The sequence below is a fragment of the Nelumbo nucifera genome, chromosome 7 (genome assembly GCF_055504915.1).
Source record: "Nelumbo nucifera cultivar China Antique chromosome 7, China Antique-T2T, whole genome shotgun sequence".
Taxonomy (NCBI): Eukaryota; Viridiplantae; Streptophyta; class Magnoliopsida; order Proteales; family Nelumbonaceae; genus Nelumbo; species Nelumbo nucifera.
The window spans coordinates 50,206,122-50,226,553 of NC_142655.1; positions in this window are offsets into that span (position 1 = coordinate 50,206,122).

A 20,432-nucleotide genomic window follows, 5' to 3' on the forward strand; every position below is an offset into this window, starting at 1 on the left:
TTTGTTTTCTTGTTTATGGTTTGGTGGTGAAATTTGGTGGGTTGCTAGATTTAGGGGTTTTAAGTTTAATGAACATGTCTTATTTGCCCTTGGATGTTTTGACTTTGAGATATTTTAGGTGTGATGGTTCAACTATCACTATAATTACTTGTAGTCATCATGGTCAAGTGAACAGGAAGTTCCTCTTTTTGTAAATTTTGGACACTGAGCTCTAGGTTGTTCTCGATGAATCTGTTCCATATGTTTTCTGCATGTAATTGAACTTGTAAGCCTAAGGTTTAGGTTGTTCTTGATGAATTCATTTCAATATTTATTAGATCAAATTAGGTTATATCCAAATTTTCTGATTTTGATATTTGAATTATTGAAATTTGCTTTGATATTATTGAATATATAGTACAAATTTGAATTCATGAATCATTTTACACCCCTAATTAAGAATCCATACCACTCACTGGATATAAACAATAATGTTTGATAAAGAAAAGAACCTTTAAAATGAATTTTCTAACTGGCTACTGCTTAAAACCCCAATTATACTTTCCCACTTGAGAAAGGTGTTAGAGTGTATGCCCTTAGCTCCAATCAGATTGATGTATAGACGCATTTATTGTAAATGAATAAAATTGCATCATTGTTTCATGTTGATATTGGTATGTTTTTGTGAAATTATCCCTTAAACTAGACACTTATGAGACTCATGTTAGTTTAGAGTGTTCTCAGTCATTGGATAGACTTGGGGAGTTTATCCTGCCAAGGTTGATACTAAAGTGCTTCCAAAGAAGTTGGGGTAGCTTGTCTTAGTTATTAGGGTTAGACTCAGGGCACGTGCAACATGTGTTTGGTTAAAAAATTGAACTTAGACCATTTTTCAGTTATGCCCTAAACCTTGGAGATTGATGGGAAAAATTGAAAAGTGACACATAACCCCTAGACTTGATTATGGTACTACATAGGTGTTGGATTGGGTCATCTTTGATATGCCAATCAGTGAGATTTGAGGGTCAAAAGTTGGGTATGTTGGGGCAGTTTGAGAGTTCACTTGAGTGGACGATCATAGTGATAGGATCGATCCCTTTGTCGGACAAAGTGAATGATATGGCTTACACTCTTTCTGATGGAAACCTAAACTACTGACAGTGGATTTCAATTGCGTTTAGTAGTGAATTAAACCAAACTTTTTAACAGAAGCTGGACCGAACCCATGTGGACTTGTGTGGAGTCCCACGCCATACAAATCAGGTCTAAGTTGGCCATGCAACACCCTTGGGTTGTGAGCCTTATAGCTTATGGGCCTAAGGCCCATAATTAATATAATTAATAAACTATCACATGACAATTTTATGGGGCAAATCTAGGTTTGGATTTGGGTATGGAGCACCTAACAAGAAGATAAGGTTCTTAGAGTGGGCCAATGATCTAAAATTTTTATAGATATATTTTGATAAATTATAGAATTGTTCTATTATGGATTCTTAAAATCTTGGGTTGAAAATGTCATGGAGATCAAACACTTGATGGTGGCAATATTTGTGCACACCAAATTTATTAATTTAATTATTTGGTCTATAATTAATTATTTTTTCTTTTCTAGAAAGAATGTATTGGATTTTTCTGATGTAAGTAATAGAAATTAGGGTTTTTCTATTTTATTTACATCAGAGAAATCATTGGAGCTTGTAGAAGAAGACAAATATTGTAAATGGAGATCGATCTATAGATGTTTGGCAGGGTTGTAGTTTTTGTCTGGATTGGATTCGTACCATCACATTATCAGCCCTAACCATTTATTTCTGATTATTTGCTGATATGATCGTGAATCATAACTGAGAATTTCATATCATTATCTATGTGAATTGATGCATGTTCTAGACACCAAACCCTAGGCCGATCTGACCTAGTTTTGGTTCAATCTTGTTGGGCCGCACCTATGGTTCTTTGGGGTCTAACCACAGCCCCTTGGACCATTGTTTAAATGACCCAAAATCAGTTTTAGGCTAGGGGTTTGATGGCCCATTGTCTGGATTGGATTCATACCATCACATTATCAACCCTAACCATTTATTTCTGATTATTTGCTGATATGATCGTGAATCATAACTGAGAATTTCATATAATTACCTATGTGAATTGATGCATGTTCTGGACACCAAACCCTAGGCCGATCTGACCTAGTTTTGGTTCAATCTTGTTGGGCTGCACCTATGGTTCTTTGGGGTCTAATCACAACCCCTTGGACCATTGTTTAAGTGACCCAAAATCAGTTTTAGGCTAGGGGTTTGATGGCCCATTTCATGAACTAATTCGGCCCATACATGAAAAACCCTTTTATGTTAGATTAAAGCAAGAGTAGCCCATATACCAAGATAAATTTATTTGTAGTTTGAATTGCTATTTGCAGTTTAGCCCATATACCAAGACAAAATTATTGGATAATTTAGTCCATTGATGGGCTGATCATGTTTTAGTCTAAATGGATATGGGTTTTATAAGTTTTAAATTTGATATAAATCAATTATGCATGTGTATGTGATGTGCTGAATGGATGTGATTCGTTCATAGGCCATAAGTGCTTGACCCATGTATTGACTTATGTGGCTCTTTACATACATCATGATTGAATGCACTTTATTGCCATGATGCCCATGGATCATTACATGATCTCCTTTTTCTAATGCACCTCCTCAATAGCTTCCTCCCCAAGAGGAACCTTGTAGGAACCCTAACCCATTAAGGGCCCATTTGAATATTAAGGCTGTTCACAGGTTGGGTTGGGTCAGTTTAATAGTGTTTTTTCAACCGACTCGACTTGGTCGGGTAACCTATAGACCAAATCGAAACCAACCCTCTATTAAGTAAAACCAACTTGGTCGGTTTGAGTCGATTTGGGTTTCAACCAACTCCAAGCTTGCACAATGCACATGAAGTCAAAGTGTTAATATTATATATAATATTTTAGAATATATTTCCTAGAAATATATATTTAAAACCAAAACATATATAGAAATATATCGAAATATATATTTTCTAATTTTTGGAAATATATATTTCAGAAATATATATCTGATATATTTCAGAATATATATTTTTTAGATATATATTTATTATTTAAAACTAAAATATGTATATTTAATAGATATTTTTTTAGAATATATATTTTTTCACATAACTTGGTATGTGAAAACCGAAACCGAACCGAATTATCAGTTTGTTCATCTTTGCAACCCGAAACCGACCAATAGTGAAGAAAAACTGGCCAACTCGGGTTGGGTTGGTCGGTTAGGATTTATTTGTGAATAGCCCTATTGAATATGACTTTATGAAAGTCAGTGGGAGTCACTATGGTATGACCTAAATCTGACCTAGGAAATTATATACTCGTTCTCTCATGATTAATATAAGTGCAATGAGATAGGGAATATAATATGATGATTTCTCTAAAGGCCTTCCGTCATTAGCATGAAAACGGACTGAATTTGTGGGTGGAGATGCACCATAAAATTGAGCTATCCATTTCATTGAGATAATCAGTGGGGTTGTTTCATGAGATTATAGGGGCATCATAGACTGGTGGAAGGGGCCTATCCTAAAATGGAAGACTCTTCCATAGTACCTTGGGGCTCCTGATATGACGGGTCTACACTTACCAGACAGAAATGTTTAACCTAAAATGGCAATGAACCTTATCTAATCGAGGCCAAAGGGAAATATCATTGGATGGGTGGATATGTGATCCTTCATAGAAAGTGATGGGGTTATGCAGCTGAAACATTTGGCCCCATGCACCTATGTGATTTCTCACATTTCTAGGGTCATCACTGAGATATGAGGGAAATCTCAAAGATGAATAAATGGAGATGGAACATAGATAAAAATCCATTCTATGAAAGATAACATGACATGATATTATGGTCATAGGCTAATCATCAAAAATGGCACACGGACCATTCGCTAAATTGTTAAATGACAACAAATTGAAAGAACCCAACTATGTAGACTGGTTTCATAACCAAAACTTAGTGCTTATGTCAGATAAATTGGACAAGGTTGCCAAAAATACAACATCGTAACGTACAGGTTATAGAGTTTTTAAGGAAGGAGGGAATATCAGGAATAGAAAGAGAAAAATTCTCTTGCCCGATGTTATGTCATAGCCTCATTGGATAATTCTATCAAGAGATAATTTGACAAAATTGATATTTGCAAAGATATATTGGATAGTCTAAAAACCATGTATGAGGAGTAGAATTGGTCTACAAGACAAAAGGTCCCTAAACTATTGATGACTACGAGGATGACCGAAAGTCAACCAGTTCATGACCATGTCATATGGATTATAGGTTATGTAAATAAATTAGAGGCTCTTGGCTCCCAACTTGACAATGACACCAAAACCGATGCTGTCCTAAACTCTCTATCCTCATCCTTTAATCAGTTTGTCATGAATAACATGGACAAGCTAAAAGTTAGCCTGTAGGGGCTCAACAATATGTTGCAATGAGTCAAAGAACTACTTAAGAATGACAAGCCAGTAGTCATGCTTGTTGAAGGTGGAAAATCTAGTAGGAAGAAAATGAAGGGTAAGAAGAGGCCTTAGAAAAAGGAAGGCAAACCGAAAATGTAGAAAAGATACAAGTCATCTGATGAATGTCACTTCTGTAAGTAGACTATGCACTAGAAGAGGAATTGTCCTTAGTATCTAAAATCCTACAAGAAAAAATAAGGTAACTTCGAATCTATTGTTATAGAGACCAATATGTTGGTCACTTTTGCATCTTGGTGTATTGACATTGGGGCTTCCACTCATGCATTAACACATTGTAGGGGTTGTAATTTTGCTGAAAACTGTGTTGCTGAACTGGGTTTAGGATTACACTGCACCATCTTTAGTGGAGGCTAGTTTTAGGACTGGTTTGGGCATGAACTTCCACCTTGGCATCTGATTTTATGGTATTTGTATCAGGTATACATATCCTTCTTTGGTTGGTTTCAAATCTGGTCCAGTTCAGTGCAAGACCGATCTTGAAAAATGTAGCTTTTCAAAACATAGGGAATTCGATTCCCAAAAAAGATTAGGAAATTTTTGAAATTTCTCTCAACCATCTAGCATGGTTTGGCCATTCACATGATGGATCCTAACCCTTCCAACAATGCTATCAGAGCACTAGGTTCAGCCCTTGGGCTGAACTAAACCGTATTTGAAACAAAACTCAAATTGACAAGAACTACTTTAGTCAATTTGAATAATTAGTAAAAATCTCTAAGAATTTGGTTCTCAGAGTGGGCTAATGATATGAAATTTTTATAGATATATTCTGATATATTATAGAATTGTTCTATTATGGATTCTTGAAACCTTGGATTGAAAGTGTGATGGAGATCGAACACTTGATGGTGCCAAGAGTTTTGTATTGAAATTCTTAAAATCTTATTAGGTGAGTTCCTTAGCCATGTCTAAAAGCAAAACACTAGAGCTATAAAACATGAACATTTTACATCCTCTAGTTACTTTATATATTTATTGAGATTGTAGAAGGTTTGTTTGCATTCTTCAATCTATTAGAACCCCTTGGTTTTCCTTTGAGCTTTAGAAAAGGTAGGCACATCTTGGCCAACTTGGACATAAAACAACTTGGAGTTTCAATCCAATATGTCTTGCACTTTACTTCTTTTACCGTTCCAAGCAAGCACACATTAAGGATGATTTTTATTTTCTCCAAGTTTTCTTCAATACCTCTTAACATCACCATAAACATGAGGAATATGCCTGTGCAAACTCTGAATGCTCACTTTCTTGGATTTAGCTTCAACTTGTACTTTTTGATGATTTGAAAAATTACTATAGGTTAGTTATGCTTAACCTTGATGTTTTTCACCAACATGTTTCCAATGTACACCTATAGATTCTAGCCAATTTAATCCATAAAGATGTTGTTGATGAGTCCTTGGTACAGCACTAACATTCTTGAGTTTAAAGGGCATAACTTAGTAATAGTATAATCCTCGTGTAGTGAGAGTGAGGTTTTATTTTAGCAGAGTATGCATCCTTATCTGATTGTACCACGATAATGCACCCATAAAATTGAGCAGCTCGTGGCCCAAGGTGACATCAATGAAATAGTTGATCTTTGGTAGTAGGAACCTGTCCTTAGGGTGTGCCTTTTTCTGATCAATGAAGTCAATGCATCTCTGCCACATTCCGTTTATCTTTTCCACCATGAACCAGTTGGCAAACCACTTTGAGTAGTTAACTTCCAAGTTGATTTTGCTTTTATAAGTTTGTCTACCTCCTCGTCGATGGCTTTTCACCTATTAAATGCAAAAGCTTCTCTTCTTTTGCTGAATGGGGTAGTAGGTTAGGTCTACTTTTATTTGGTAGGTGATCACTTCGAGGTCAATCCCTGGAATGCCTTATTAATATTGGTCCTTAAGAATAAATGATTTTGGCGTAATGACTGTTGCCTAGTAAGAATTCGCCATGGTTAGTGTCACAACTAGGGCATCATTGTGGGGGACTTGGACTCTCTTCAGGTCCTTGTCTAAAAAGGTCACAATGCCCATTTTCTAAATGTCTATTTATCCAAAAATCGCTAGTAGGCAGTTGATGCTAATCCCCATTTATCTAAAGGATTCATAAAAAATGATGTCCACTGAGTTGCAGTGTCAACTAGGACTGGGCAGACATGGAAATTCACCCTGTTTAATGTCATAACTAGGGTGTCATTGTGGGGACCTAGACTCCCTTCAGGTCCGTGTCCAAAAAGATTACAACATCCTCATCAGGCTGGGACATTTTGTGTGGTCATTGATTGACCAATAGTGTTTTAGTGCATGCTTTATGTGTTGCGGCACTTTCTCTTGAGGCAACCCTTCTGAAAAGTTGGCTATGCATTGGTCGTTGTCTAGTTCTATTTCTCAGGTTCCAATTGGCACTACTCTCTAGATTTGTCTACACCTAGCCACCTATGGGAGATATAGCTGTTGTGGTACCTACATCAGATCAAGTTCTCGATCTTGTTGTTAAGGTTTCAACAGTCTTTAGTGTCATGTCCATGGTCATAGTTCAAAGCTTTGGGTTATTTGTTGAGGTCGTTGATTTAGGATGACTTTCTCCTGTGGTCATCTTTGTCTCTTTTTTCTTTAATTTGACCTCTCCAATGTGTTTATGTCTCCTTGGTGTTGATGTACTTCTTGGTGTAGGAGTAGTGCTCATGCATTTCCACTGGCGGCCTTTATGCCAAGAAGAAGCTAAATTTGTAATTCTGAATATGATAAGTTAGTGTGGCCACTGCAAGTGAGGGGTCAAGGTCCTTTACCTAGGGGTGAGCATTCGATTTATTTGATTAAAAACTGAACCGAATAAACTAAATTATAGAAAACCCAAAATAATCAAAACCAAAATTTTCAGTTTGATTTTAATTATTTCAATTAAAACTGAATTTCAATAATATATATACCATATTATATATTGTTATAATATATATAATATATACTAATAATGCTTGTGACTCAGTTAAACAGCCGGTTTGATAACAGATCCTCTCTTCCACGTGTTGTACAAAATTGTTTATTTGATGATCTTTTATTCATTCCTAGACTTAGGATTTCTTAATTGTATTTATGGGGTTGAGAGTTTCAGTGGAGTGCACTTTGTATTTGGGCATGGGACAAGGCGGGCTATGTCCTACCCTGTATTCTCTTATTTTACTTGAGTTTCATTAATAAAATTTTAAGGTGGCCACCCGTCCACCTAGAGTGAATTTTGGGTTCAAAAAAATATATATTATGAAATAAAATTGCATTCTATTATATATTAAATATTATATGTTATATGTTATATATTATATATTATATATTACATGTTATATAGCATTCTAGCAAAGTTCGGTTAATTTGTTTTTTTTTTGGTTAACCAAATTTCGAGTTCAAAAAACAAAAACTAAAACTAAAATTTTTAGTTCAGGTTTTTGGTTTTAACTGAATAATGCTTACCCCTACCCTTACCTCTAGGGCCTCAACATAATCTTGCAAGAACTCCTTCCTTTTCTACCAAACTTGCATGATGGTTGTTGAGGTTCTTTTGTACTTCCTACTACTATTGAAGTGGTTGATGAACATGTCACTATACAGAGCCCACGATTGGATCAACCTGGGTAGAAGGATGGAGAACCATTGACTAGTTGAGTCCTTGAAAGTAGCTTAGAAGGCCTTGCACTTGATTGGTTTGTGATAACTATGTAGGAGCATGATGACCTTGAAGTTCTCTAGGCAGTTGATGGGATCACTTATGCCATTATAGGCCTCGATGGAGGGCATTCTTGAAGTTGGTGGGGAGCAACTTGCCTCAAATGTCTAGAGTGAAGGGCAGATCCTTTGAAATCTGATATCCGAGGTTGAATTGAGTCTTTCATTCTTTCTTAATTGTTGAGACCTGTTCTCTTATGTCCCTATTCTCATGATTGGGTTTTACTTTCTAGGAACTTGATTTTGGGGATTGGCTATGCTTGTCCTTAACCGTGCCAATCCTATCTCTATATGTTTCTAAATGGTTGTCGGGTGGTATCTCCTTTGGGGCATCCTTTCCATCATCTCATGGCTATTGATTATCCTAACGATGGACTTGGGAACTTCAAAATGAAGCTTTTAATTGGCTACTGCTTTAAACTCAAATTATACTTTCCCACTTGAGAAAGCTAACCGAGCTACTGGAGAAAATAATTGATCCTACTCATTTGCATTCATCAATCTACTAGTTGGCCATGTCTAAAAGCATAATGCTAGAGCCATGCACATTAACATTTTACACCCACTAGTTACTTTATATATTTCTTAAGATGCTAGAAGGCTCATTTGCATTCATCAATCTACTAGAGCCCCTTGCATTCTTTAAGTGGTGCCTATAACGGATCAAGATGTGGTTGGTTTTCTACACGATTCTTCGTAGCCATGGAGACCTAGTTGGAGTAGAACCAGGATTGAGATTCCTAGTAAGTGAAAATGTGAGTCTTTGGATCCATGGTTAATGGTTCGCTTGTTTGCTTGGTTTCTACAAGTGGTGTCAATCTATTTCTATCAAAATCGGCAATAGATGAAAGAGGGAGATCAAGAGTTGGACGAGCCAAGGAGAGTTTGTATGAACCCAGCTGCTTTCATAGAGCCCTACAACATTCACAAGTTCAGAGGTCCCCAAGGTGTGCCCTCGGTAAATTAATATGACACTTGCACTTAGAGATTGAAGTGAGTGCAATTTCACCAATTACTGTTACAAGGACGAATATTAGCAAGGAATTCACCAAAAGTCATGAACTTTTCTAAGAATATTAGGAAGAAGAGTAGATGAAAGTTGAAGTGCAAAAATCATTTGAAAATGTGCAACTCGCTTTCAACTATCATAAAAAAGCAAGGAAGTTGAGGAAAAGTAAAGTTATGGGTTTAAAGGAGAATTGGGTGGGATGTGTTATGGGTGTGAGACAAGTGCCACAAAAATGATGTTTTATTTAACTTTCCTACTAATTAAGAAGCCTATGGAGATTTTATTTAAGGATAAGATGGATCACCTTGAGGTTGAAGCAATAGATTTGTCTAGGGAAATACGGTTGAGAACGATGTTCATGTAGCAAAGTAGGTAGAATTACTCATACCATGGGGTTTTGTAGTTTAGAATAAGGAGATGAAGATTAGGGTTTGTCGGAGAAGAGTTTCAACAAAAAGTGAATAAGGGTTAACGAAGGGAGGAACCAATGAGAGAGAGTCTATCCCTCTTCTGTTAGGGGAACTTTCCTACTAATTAAGGAGCCTATGGAGATTTGATTTAAGGATAGGATGGATCACATTGAGGTTGAAGCAATAGATTTGTCTAGGGAAATAGGGTTAAGAATGATGTTCAAGTAGCAAAGTTGGCAGGATTACTCTTATTTTGGGGCTTTGTAGTTGAGGAGATGAGATGAAGATTAGGGTTTGGTCTGAGAAGAGTGTCAACAAAAAGGTGAACAGGGGCTAAGGAAGGGAGAAATCAACGAGAGAGAGTCTATCCCTCCTCCATTAGGTGAACTTTCCTTCTAATTAAGGAGCCTATGGAGATTTGATTTAAGGACAGGATGGATCACCTTGAGGTTGAAGAAATAGATTTGTCTAGGGAAATAGGGTTGAAAATGATGTTCATGTAGCAAAGTTGGCAGGATTACTCTTAATTCAGGGCTTTGCAATTGGGAAGAAGATGAAGATTAAGGTTTGGTCAAAGAAGAGTTTCAACAAAAAGGTGAACAGGGGCTAAGGAAAGGAGGAATCAACGCGAGAGATTTTATCTCTCATCCATTAGGGGAATTTCTATTTATAAAAGGGGAAGAGGGTTTATCCATGCATGAATGAGAAATTCTAGAATATTCTCAAGGTAGTTAACTCACACATCTAGGTTGATTTGATAGGACCATGCATTAGACTCTTGGGTGGAGACTATTTATCAACCTGCAATGACCTTTGTTATTTGATCACATGTCAAGTGTATGTTTATGAGAAACACTGAATTGAACCATATCCATTTGGATATTAGACTTTGTGATAGGTAAAATAATTGGATGTTACATTTAATCCCTAAACTCGATATTAGTATCAAGTTGGATATCAGACTTAGTTGCCTTTAATATACCAACCATTGAAATCCTTCTAGGGTTAAGTATTTGGGTTTGTTGGGGTAGTTAGTTCAACCCATTAAATGATTATTAGGACATAGAGAACCCTATGTACAACCCCCATGGTGAATGAATGAACTTGTTTGTAAGATTACATGAATCCTCCATTAAGGTTCATCAAGATGGAGGTTAGACATTGTTTCATAAAGACTAAGAAGGAAAAGGTCCTTCCTCCTATGCACTGCGAAGTGTAATCAGCAGGGAGATTTCTTGCAAGTGATAAGTTGGACTGATTTCACCTAATAACTTAGGCATTTAGGATGATAAGGTACTAAGTAAATTAAATGTTAGACATTTAATAGGCTGAATTGAGTGTAGTCCATAAAAGATAAGGGCAACTTTGCCTAATTAGTAAATTCAATTTAGAAGATGGACCCACAACTCTAAGTATTAGGCTTTTGGGCTTATGTTGGTTCAATCCATTGATAGTGGGTCCAATACCATACAAGTTTAACCTTTCTAAAGATCTAATATTATTGGGAATGATCAACTCAACTATGTGGTCTTTCTCTCTTAAATTAGTTTCTAATTAGAATAAATCCTTGACTATTTTGACTAGGAAAGTTTCTAATTGCTTTATATTTCTAACAAGATCAGAAACTTCTTATTGGGAAACGATTGCATTCTTGGGTTCTCTCTTAAGACCAACTATATAAAGATATATGATAGGGCAAGTTTGCTTGTCTTATAAGACATACTACTGAATTCGCCTACCACATGTATGAGAGATTAGCCTAGGGTTTTTGAACTCAATTTTTACTTATTTCAACCAGCCACTAGAAAGCTAATTCCCAACTTAGTTTGGTGAGAGAAATAAACCTCTTTTTCAGAAAAAAAGAAGGGAAAATTGTTGTAGCCATTAGTGGAGATTGAACCTGGACTATTTGTACATTCACTACGCCATCTTTAGTGTAGAAACAGCTTTGGGAGGTTTGAAACTTGGGTGTAAACACTTGTATCTTTCCATTTGTGGACTTCCAATATCAGGTGTTATTCATCCCAAACTCCAAGATTTGATCTAGAATGGTCCAATAGACCCATACAATCTATAGGGGAAAGTTGTTTTCTCATGATGTTTGTGATTTCAGCATCAAGTTGGCCCAAAACTATTTGAAATTTACCATTCTATTGCTAGCATCTTTGGCACATAATGATCACTCTGATAAAACCTACTAAAAATGAGGAGAGAATTACTATAAAGAGCTTATCAAAGGTATTGTCTTTTCATCAGGGGATTAATGGAGATCAATTTCTTTGAAGAGGGGTAAGCAGTGGTCAAGGTTACTTCTTTTAACCCCAAAATTTCCTCTCGGTGGAGGGGCAGCCACAGTAATTTTATTGATTGATATTGAAATAAAAAGCCTATGGGTGGTGGGACATAAAAACCTTACCCCTCAGAAAAGTTATACAAGATAGGGCCCAACTCATACATTTTATACAGAAAAGATGCCCAGGACCTATGATCATCAAAAATCCAAGGAAACTAAGACAAACAAATGTAAGGGAGACTAAGCTTATCTACATGCAAGATGGGAGGAATATGAGAAGGTAAATTATCCATAGAATCATAAAAGGATGTACATAAAGAATCATTAGCAAGATTCACCAGCACATCAGTAGGTTGATTTTCTTCTGTAAATGTGTGAAGGAATTAAACATATATCCAAGTCAAATAATCTGCAATATCATTATGCCCATACCAAAACTAACGAGGAGGAGCCAATTCACCTTTCAAAATTCTGATGAGAACGGGCAAAAGCTAGTCCCATCTTTGAGAGACAAAGCCTCAATTGAAGATTACTCATCAACCTAAAGTAGGCAGATAACCTAGCAACAAAACAACCCTAATCATCCTAGATTACTCCATCTCACCACTAGTCCCCAAGTTACCACGGCAAGCCCCATCCACATTAAGCTTGAATGAGTCGTAAGGTGGGGGCAAGACATGAACAAGATGGGATTTCTTGAACTTGATGTCACAAGTTTGAACGCCTAAGCAACTCAAAGAAAGCTTCTATGCAACAATGAGGTTTTCTCGTATTCAGTTGGACCTAGATTTTCAATCAACCATTGCCGAACCCGTTCTTTAATGAATTGGGAGAAAGCAAAATTTGAATTCAATGTCCATCTATTTCTCTCTTTCCAAATTTCCTAGACTATGAGAAGAGGACATAGAGCAATCATGGAAAGGTAATTACTTCCACCACCCTATGCAGTTTGGTTAGGGTGGTGGAGGGAGTTTTTTCCTAATTGTATAGAGCTCCAAAGTTGTATTCTAAGAAGATGGTGTAACAGGTCAGGGGTGTAGGTGAGATCTTTGGCTGGTGGGTGTTTTCTCCTTGTGCTTTACATGGAGCTCAAAGCAATTAGAGTTTATGTGAAAGTGTTAGACCACCTATTTGTTAGACAGTGTATGCCCTTAACTCCAATCAGCTTGATGTACATTATGACATTTATTGTAAATGAATAAAGTAATATTTAATTCATGTTATATTGGAGTATTTCTGTATAATACCCTTAAACTGGACACTTAGGAGACTCGTGTTAGTTTAAAATCTTCACAGCTGTTGGATAGATCTGAAGAGATTTATCCTGCCAATACTGACATTGATGTGCTGCTAAGTGGGTTGGAGTGGCTTGTCTCAGCTGCCAGAGTGAGACCTGACGTACATGTAGTGTGGGTTTGCTTAAAACTTTGAAACTAGACCATTTTCTAGTTATGCCCTACACCTTGGAGACAAATAGACAAAATTAGAAAGTTACACCTGACCCCTATGCTCGATTATTGTACTGCACTAGGTGTCAAATTGGGCTGATTTTGATATGTCAATAAGTAAGATCCTTAGAAGATGTCAAAACCTGGGTATGTTGGGGCAGTTTGAGAATTCATTTGAGTGAGTGGTCATGGTGACAGAATCAGCCCCTTTGTTAGACAAAGCGAATGACCGGGAAATGCACTTTCTCTTATGGAAACCTAAACGACCGGTAGTTGATTTCAAAGTTGTTGAGATTTATTTTGCAAAATATATTTATATAGAGATATACATATATATTATGGTTTCACAAAATGTTTGCAAAATGTTTTAATTCCCGGGATCCATGTCAGTAGAGAGTGCAACACTATACCTTCCAGTAGAGGGAGAGGTCCTCTATTGTTAGGCAATGTTTGATCATTATGGGCTGGGAGATTAAGCGTAAGACCATTTAGGGATAATAAACCTGATGGGCTAATATTTCATAAGTCCATAGTCCTTGGGCCTTCATAAGGTGGTTGGAGCCCATGTTGATGGGCTAATCTTTCATAAGTCCATAGTCTTTAGCAGTGAATTCAGCCAGGCCTTGTAACATAGGCTAGGCTGAACCCATATGGCTTTTGTGGAGATCAATGTTAGGGTCCCACGCCATACAAAGAGAACCAAACTAGCCAGCATTTAAAGGGAAAGTGAGCTATGTGACTAAATGGGCCTAAAGCCCATTTCAAATTGGGCTTAAGTGATTTAATTAAATGGGCAAATTCTAGTTTATTATCTAATTAGGATAAAGATAAGATAAGTCTTATCCATTTAAGAGTCCAGATCCAAATAAAGATTTGGATCAAAGAACTCTTTCCTAATTGGATTAAGAAGCTGATCCAAAGAAGATTATAAATAGGAGGGTGATTTCTTCTTAAAGAAGCAATTCTTTCTGCAATCTTTTTCTCCCTCTACTCTTGCCGCCCTAACTAGTTCGATCTCCACCTCCTGGAGTGATCAACAACAGTTCTTGATATTGTTTCTTGGTAGAAGAAACAATCCGAAGTCATTCCCACATACTCCCTACGTGATTCTTGGTGATGAATCTAGGTTCTTGTTGAAGAACCCCTTTGCTAATCTTGCCTCAACATAAGTTGTGTCATCTTGAGTGGAGGTAGGTTTTGGTGACCTCTTTGGGTGTGAACATATACATTGGGAGGAGCTTTTGCGTGGATTCCGTATTAGGTATTTCTCTCCCTCTTTTGGTTTCAAATCTGTTCCATTTTGTTTCAAGAACAAACCTTGAAAATGCAGTTTTATAAATTAGGGAATAGGATTCCCAAAAGGGAAAAAGAAAATTTTTGAAATGTCAGCCAACCTCCCTACAAGGTTCGGCCATCCATATGATGGATCTCCCTTCCCTTCACTATTATGGAGTTTCATACCATTCAAACTCTATCCTCTTGTACCTGTATTTATCTTGTAATTACTTTCTCTTATCTCTCTTTCATCGACATGTATATCACGGATATACGACACTTATTGTACATGATGTATATATCTATACTACTTTAAAAATTATGAATAGTCTCATTAATATTTTTGAAATTTTTTGAGGACAAAATTTGCCATTCCATATTTAAATTTATTGATAAAAAGTGAAGGCAAAAGGGTAATCAATTATTAATATTAAACGAGTTGAAAAGAGACAATTATAAGATATTCAATGCATTCGATTTACTTTAATTAAATCCAATACTTAAGGTATTAATTTGCATTCAACTTCATTGAATCATATATTTAAGGCATCTTTATTTCTTCTCACCATTAAATTCTATTAATTAAATCCATACATAATAAATTAATAATTCCAATAACATAAAAACGTACTTTTAAAATCTACCTTAAAAAAAATAGTGTTTTCAACTAAACAATGGTAAGAAACTAAACCATTTTGGGTCAAATAGGTCAATCCATGTTGCCACAATTAAATAATAAAATTCAAAAATAGATAAAATGCAAAAAATATCAAAATTAAAAATATTGGGAACATTTTTAACATCATATATTCACCATATTAAACAATAATAAGTATGATAAATAAGTAATATTTTTATTAATGATGGAAATGGAATTAAAATTTAAAACCAATTATAAATAAAACTATTTTCCTATTATCTCTCATTAAATCTCATATTAAGGTATTTCTCTCATTAAATCCACAAAATTAATTTTAATATTATAAAAATAAATATTTTGAGAAATAATTTGAAAAGAAAACTATTTTCTTCCCTCCCAATGGTGGGTAAGCGATTCAACCATTTTAGGTCAAATGGGTTAATAAATAATGTCGTATTTAATAATAAAAAGAAAATATATAATACAAAAATAAAAAGAATTAGGCATATCATTAATATTGCATATTCATTGTACTAAGTAAAAATACATATGAAATGTAAAGTAATTTTATTAATGATGAAAATGGAATGCCAAAGTTAAAATCAACCTATAAATGAAATGATGTCATAGTCAAATAATAAAATTTTATAAATAGAAAATATACATAATAACAAAAAATAGAAAAAAAATTGGGCACATATCTAATGTTACATATTCATAAAAATAAATATTGGGTACATCTCTAATATTATATATTCATTATCAATATGGAAATGTAATATAAAATTTAGTGTCAACCTAAAAATCAAATTATTTTCCTTTCTGGGTTGTGGGTTAGTGGTTTGGGTCAAATGGACTAGTCGATGATATGATAGTTAAATAATAAATCTTTAATAAATAAAAAGGTTCAAGTAATCAAAAGAATATATAAAAAACTATATATTAATTATATCAAACAAAAATTAAGTATAATAAGTAAAAAATTTTTATATAATATAGATGATATATAATTTAAAACAAATCCAAAAGTAAAGCTATTTTCTTATCCCGATGGTGGGTCAACGATCAAACTTTTCAAAGAAACTCATGATGTCATAATTGAATAATAAATATTTAAAAAATATAGAACACAAACAATGAAAAAGTACAAAATTCTATCACATTTGGGAACATTTATAATGTTATATATTCATCATAATAAATAAAAATAATTGTTAAAATAAAATTTATTTTTATTTATGGCAAAAATTAATGGAGTACAAAATTTAGTAATAATAGTAATAATAATAATAATAATTGTTATTGTAATTTAAAATTTCCACATGCAATGCACACACACATTTATTACATGAATTTAAGTTTATTTTTAATCATATTGTTACTTTTGTTAATTTTCAATTTTTATCTTAATTATGATATATCTAAAATTTAAGTAACTAATGTGAAAAAAATTTCTCACATGCAATGCACGTGCTTAATTGCTAGTATCACTCAAATACAAAAATACAAATATAAAACTTTCAACATCTTTTATATTAGAGCTTTATCCTGGAAACCCACCAACCCAAAACATTGTATTGTCCTTATCAGAATCACACCAAACCAGAATGCTACCATAAGATGCAATTGTAAAAGCTTTACAACCCTCCAATTTGGTTAACATATGCTCCAATGTTATCCAGTCCGATATGGACATCAGCTTCTATGATATGTAGATGGCTCCTACCCTTGTCCTCAACAGCTCCTTCCTGCAACATCAAGAACCAACAATTGTTCTGAAAATCCAGAATACAAAGCCTGGATGATTTAGAACAAACTTTTATTTAGTTGGTTGCAATCACCTATGACTGAATATGTGCTTTCCTAAGTAGTAGGTTGCCCAACTTCACGCCAAGTTTAGTCATTGCTCAAGAATATCTACTCTTCAAAATCCAAGGCACGAGTTATGCAACTTAGATTCGAATTCAATGACTTGAAGGTCTCTCACTATTGGAGATTATCTATTGAAATCAAAAGCATTTCAAATGCTCTAGTTGCAGTAGGAGAGCCTTTGTATGAATCAGATCTCATCTATCAAACAATGGAAGGCTTATCTTCTGAATGTGATGGTTTAACCACAATTATTCTCACAACAGCAGATGGTATTACCTACAATGACTTCTAGAGTATGTTGCTTCAGTATGACACTAAATTCTAGAGGTCTAGGCGCGACAACAATCTTGAAATCATTGCAAATTTGGTTACCAAAGGAAGGAATAACAAACATATAGATTGAGCACTAGATGATGACAGAAAGAATACTTCATCATTCTCACAAGGTACTAGACATTACAAGGGAAGACCGGGCCAAATAGGTAAGCCACCAAACCACTCTTCTCTCACTTGTCATAGTAGATTAAACACATCCATCAAATGCATTCCAAAGAAACCCACAACCCATGTTGCAAAACGTTCTCCTTCAGCAGACCTCTGTTGGTATCCGGACTCAGGAGCAACCCATCACGTCACTAATTCCTTAAACAATCTAAAGCTCCACTTAGAGTATACTGGTCCTAATCAACTGCGAATTGGTAACGAAGCAGGTTTGCCCATTAATCATATTGGCTCTACCTCATTGTCCAGTCAAGACACATCACTTATTCTCAATGCATGATATTTTGCACGTTCCTATTGTTACTAAGAACCTTTTCTCTGTTGCACATTTTACTAATGACAATGATGTTTTCATGGAAGTGCATCCCTCCAATATTGTTGTTAAGGATCGAAAGTCAAAGAAAATACTACTCCAAGGAATTCTTGATCGAGGGCTTTACAAACTCTCTAATGGTGAACCGGTTACATCTGCTCCTACTGCTTATGTCAATGAACAGGCTGATTTGAACGTGTGGCATTAACGCTTAGGTCATCCAACAGTAGACATAGTGAAGCAAGTAGTGCTGAAAAATAAGCTCCCAATTCATAATAAAGAATTTATTTTTTGTAGTGCTTGTCCACTTAGCAAGAGCCACTGTCTTCCTTTTCTTCCTACTAATTTTACAACTTCTTTTCCTCTTGAAGTTGTGTCCTCAAATTTATGGGGACCTACCCCTATTTTTTTACATGCTAATTTTAATTATTATATTAGTTTTATTGATTCATTCAGTTGGTTCACTTGGGTGTTTCCTCTTACTCACAAAATTGAAGTTCCATTTATCTTTATTCTCTTTAAGAATTAGGTTGAAGACTTGCTCAATTGCAAAATCAAGATCCTCTATCAGTTCCTCTATCATTTTGGGTTGAAGCTTTCCGAACTGTAGTCCTCCTCATTAATAGGTTGCCGACTAAGGTGCTCAAGTCCAAGTCTCCATGGGAGAAACTCTATGGCTGACCTCCAAATTATTTATCTCTTCAAACTTTTGGATGTGAGTGCTTCTGTTACGGCTAATGTGCTAGAAAGTTAAATATTTTATATTTATTTTGTCTTTTCATGTAGTAAGTAAAAAGTTACTTTAATTGGGTCATTTTCTACTTTTTGTAAATCTGGGTTAGTTAAAAATGTGTACTTGAAGAAGCTTCTATTTGGTTTGCTCAAGAAGCTATTTTTGTATGACTCTAACCAAGGAGAAATCAGAATACGTAAGAAGTAATTTTCAGCCCTTCTCTTACTTTATTTTGATCTGCATTTTTCATTAAATTGCTGCATGTAAGTTTGTTATTTCTCCACTTTGCATGCACCCATAGTTAGCTGAAACTATAGCCAAATCCCAACAAGTGGTATTAGAGCTGCAAGGTTCATTGGGACAAGTTTGAGTAAAAGAAAAGTTCAAAAAAAATGATTGTGAAGAACAAACCATGGCCAACACTATTGCTGTTAATTTCAACACAGTTCAAGTTCCTATTTTTGATGGAGAAGACTATGACTTATGGTATATTAAAATGAAAACCCTATTCTTGTCTTTGGATTTATGGGACATTGTTGTCCTTGGATATGAAGAAGTAGAAAATGTAGCAAATCTTACAGCAGCTCAACAAAAGGAACTGAAGGACAAGAGAAGTAAGAATGTAGGAACACTTTCAATGATACAAAGAGGAGTTGGTAAATCTATTTTTCCAAGGATAATGAGTGCTGAAAAGGCAAAAGAAGCCTAGGAAACACTTCAACAAGTGTTTCAAGGAGACAAAAAGGTAAGGGCTATTAAACTCCAATCTCTTAGAAGAGATTTTGAAAATATGAAAGTGAAGGAAAATGAAAGTTTAAATTATTATTTCAGTAGATGTATAGAGTTGATAAATCAAATGAAAGAACATGGTGAAAAATTTGATGATAGGAGGATTCCTGAGAAGATATTAATTAGTTTACTTGAGAAATTTGATCCTATTGTGACTGTCATTGAAGAGACAAAGGATCTTGCTGAATTAAATGTTCAAGAGTTGTTGGCATCTCTAAAATCATATGAGCAAAAATTGGCATGCCACTCCAAAAAATCATTAGAGAGTGTATTCCAATCCAAGCTTAATGTTAGTTCCAAAAATCATGATGGAACATCCTCAACTCATGAGCATGGAAAAGGAGACTCCTATAGAGGAGGAAGATATGCAAGAGGAAGAGGAAGAAGTAGAAACCAAAGAGGAAGAAACAAAAGTAATATTGACAAAATGTCTAGTGATGAAGGGTCATCACAACAGTGTTCTATTTGCAAAAGAAGTATCCATGTTAATAAGGATTGTTGGTTTAAAGGAAAACCACAATGTCATTTTTGCAAAAAGTATGGGCATTTACAAAAGGATTGTAGATTGAAAAACAACCAACAAACAAATTTTATAGAAGAAAAAGAAGATGAAGGAAATTTGTTTTATGCATTTCAAAGTGCCATGGAGGAAAACAATGATGTGTGGTTCTTGGACAATGGGAGTAGCAATCATATGATGGGGCACCCAAATATTTTTCTTGACATTGACACATCATTTAGCTCAAAAGTGAAGTTAGGAAATGGAAAAATTGTTGAAGTAAAAGGCAAAGGCACAACTGGTGTTGAAACGAAGAAGGAAAGAAAATTTATACATGATGTGTTATTTGTACCTGAGTTGAATGAGAATCTTCTAAGTGTTGGACAGCTTTTGAAGCATGGTTATT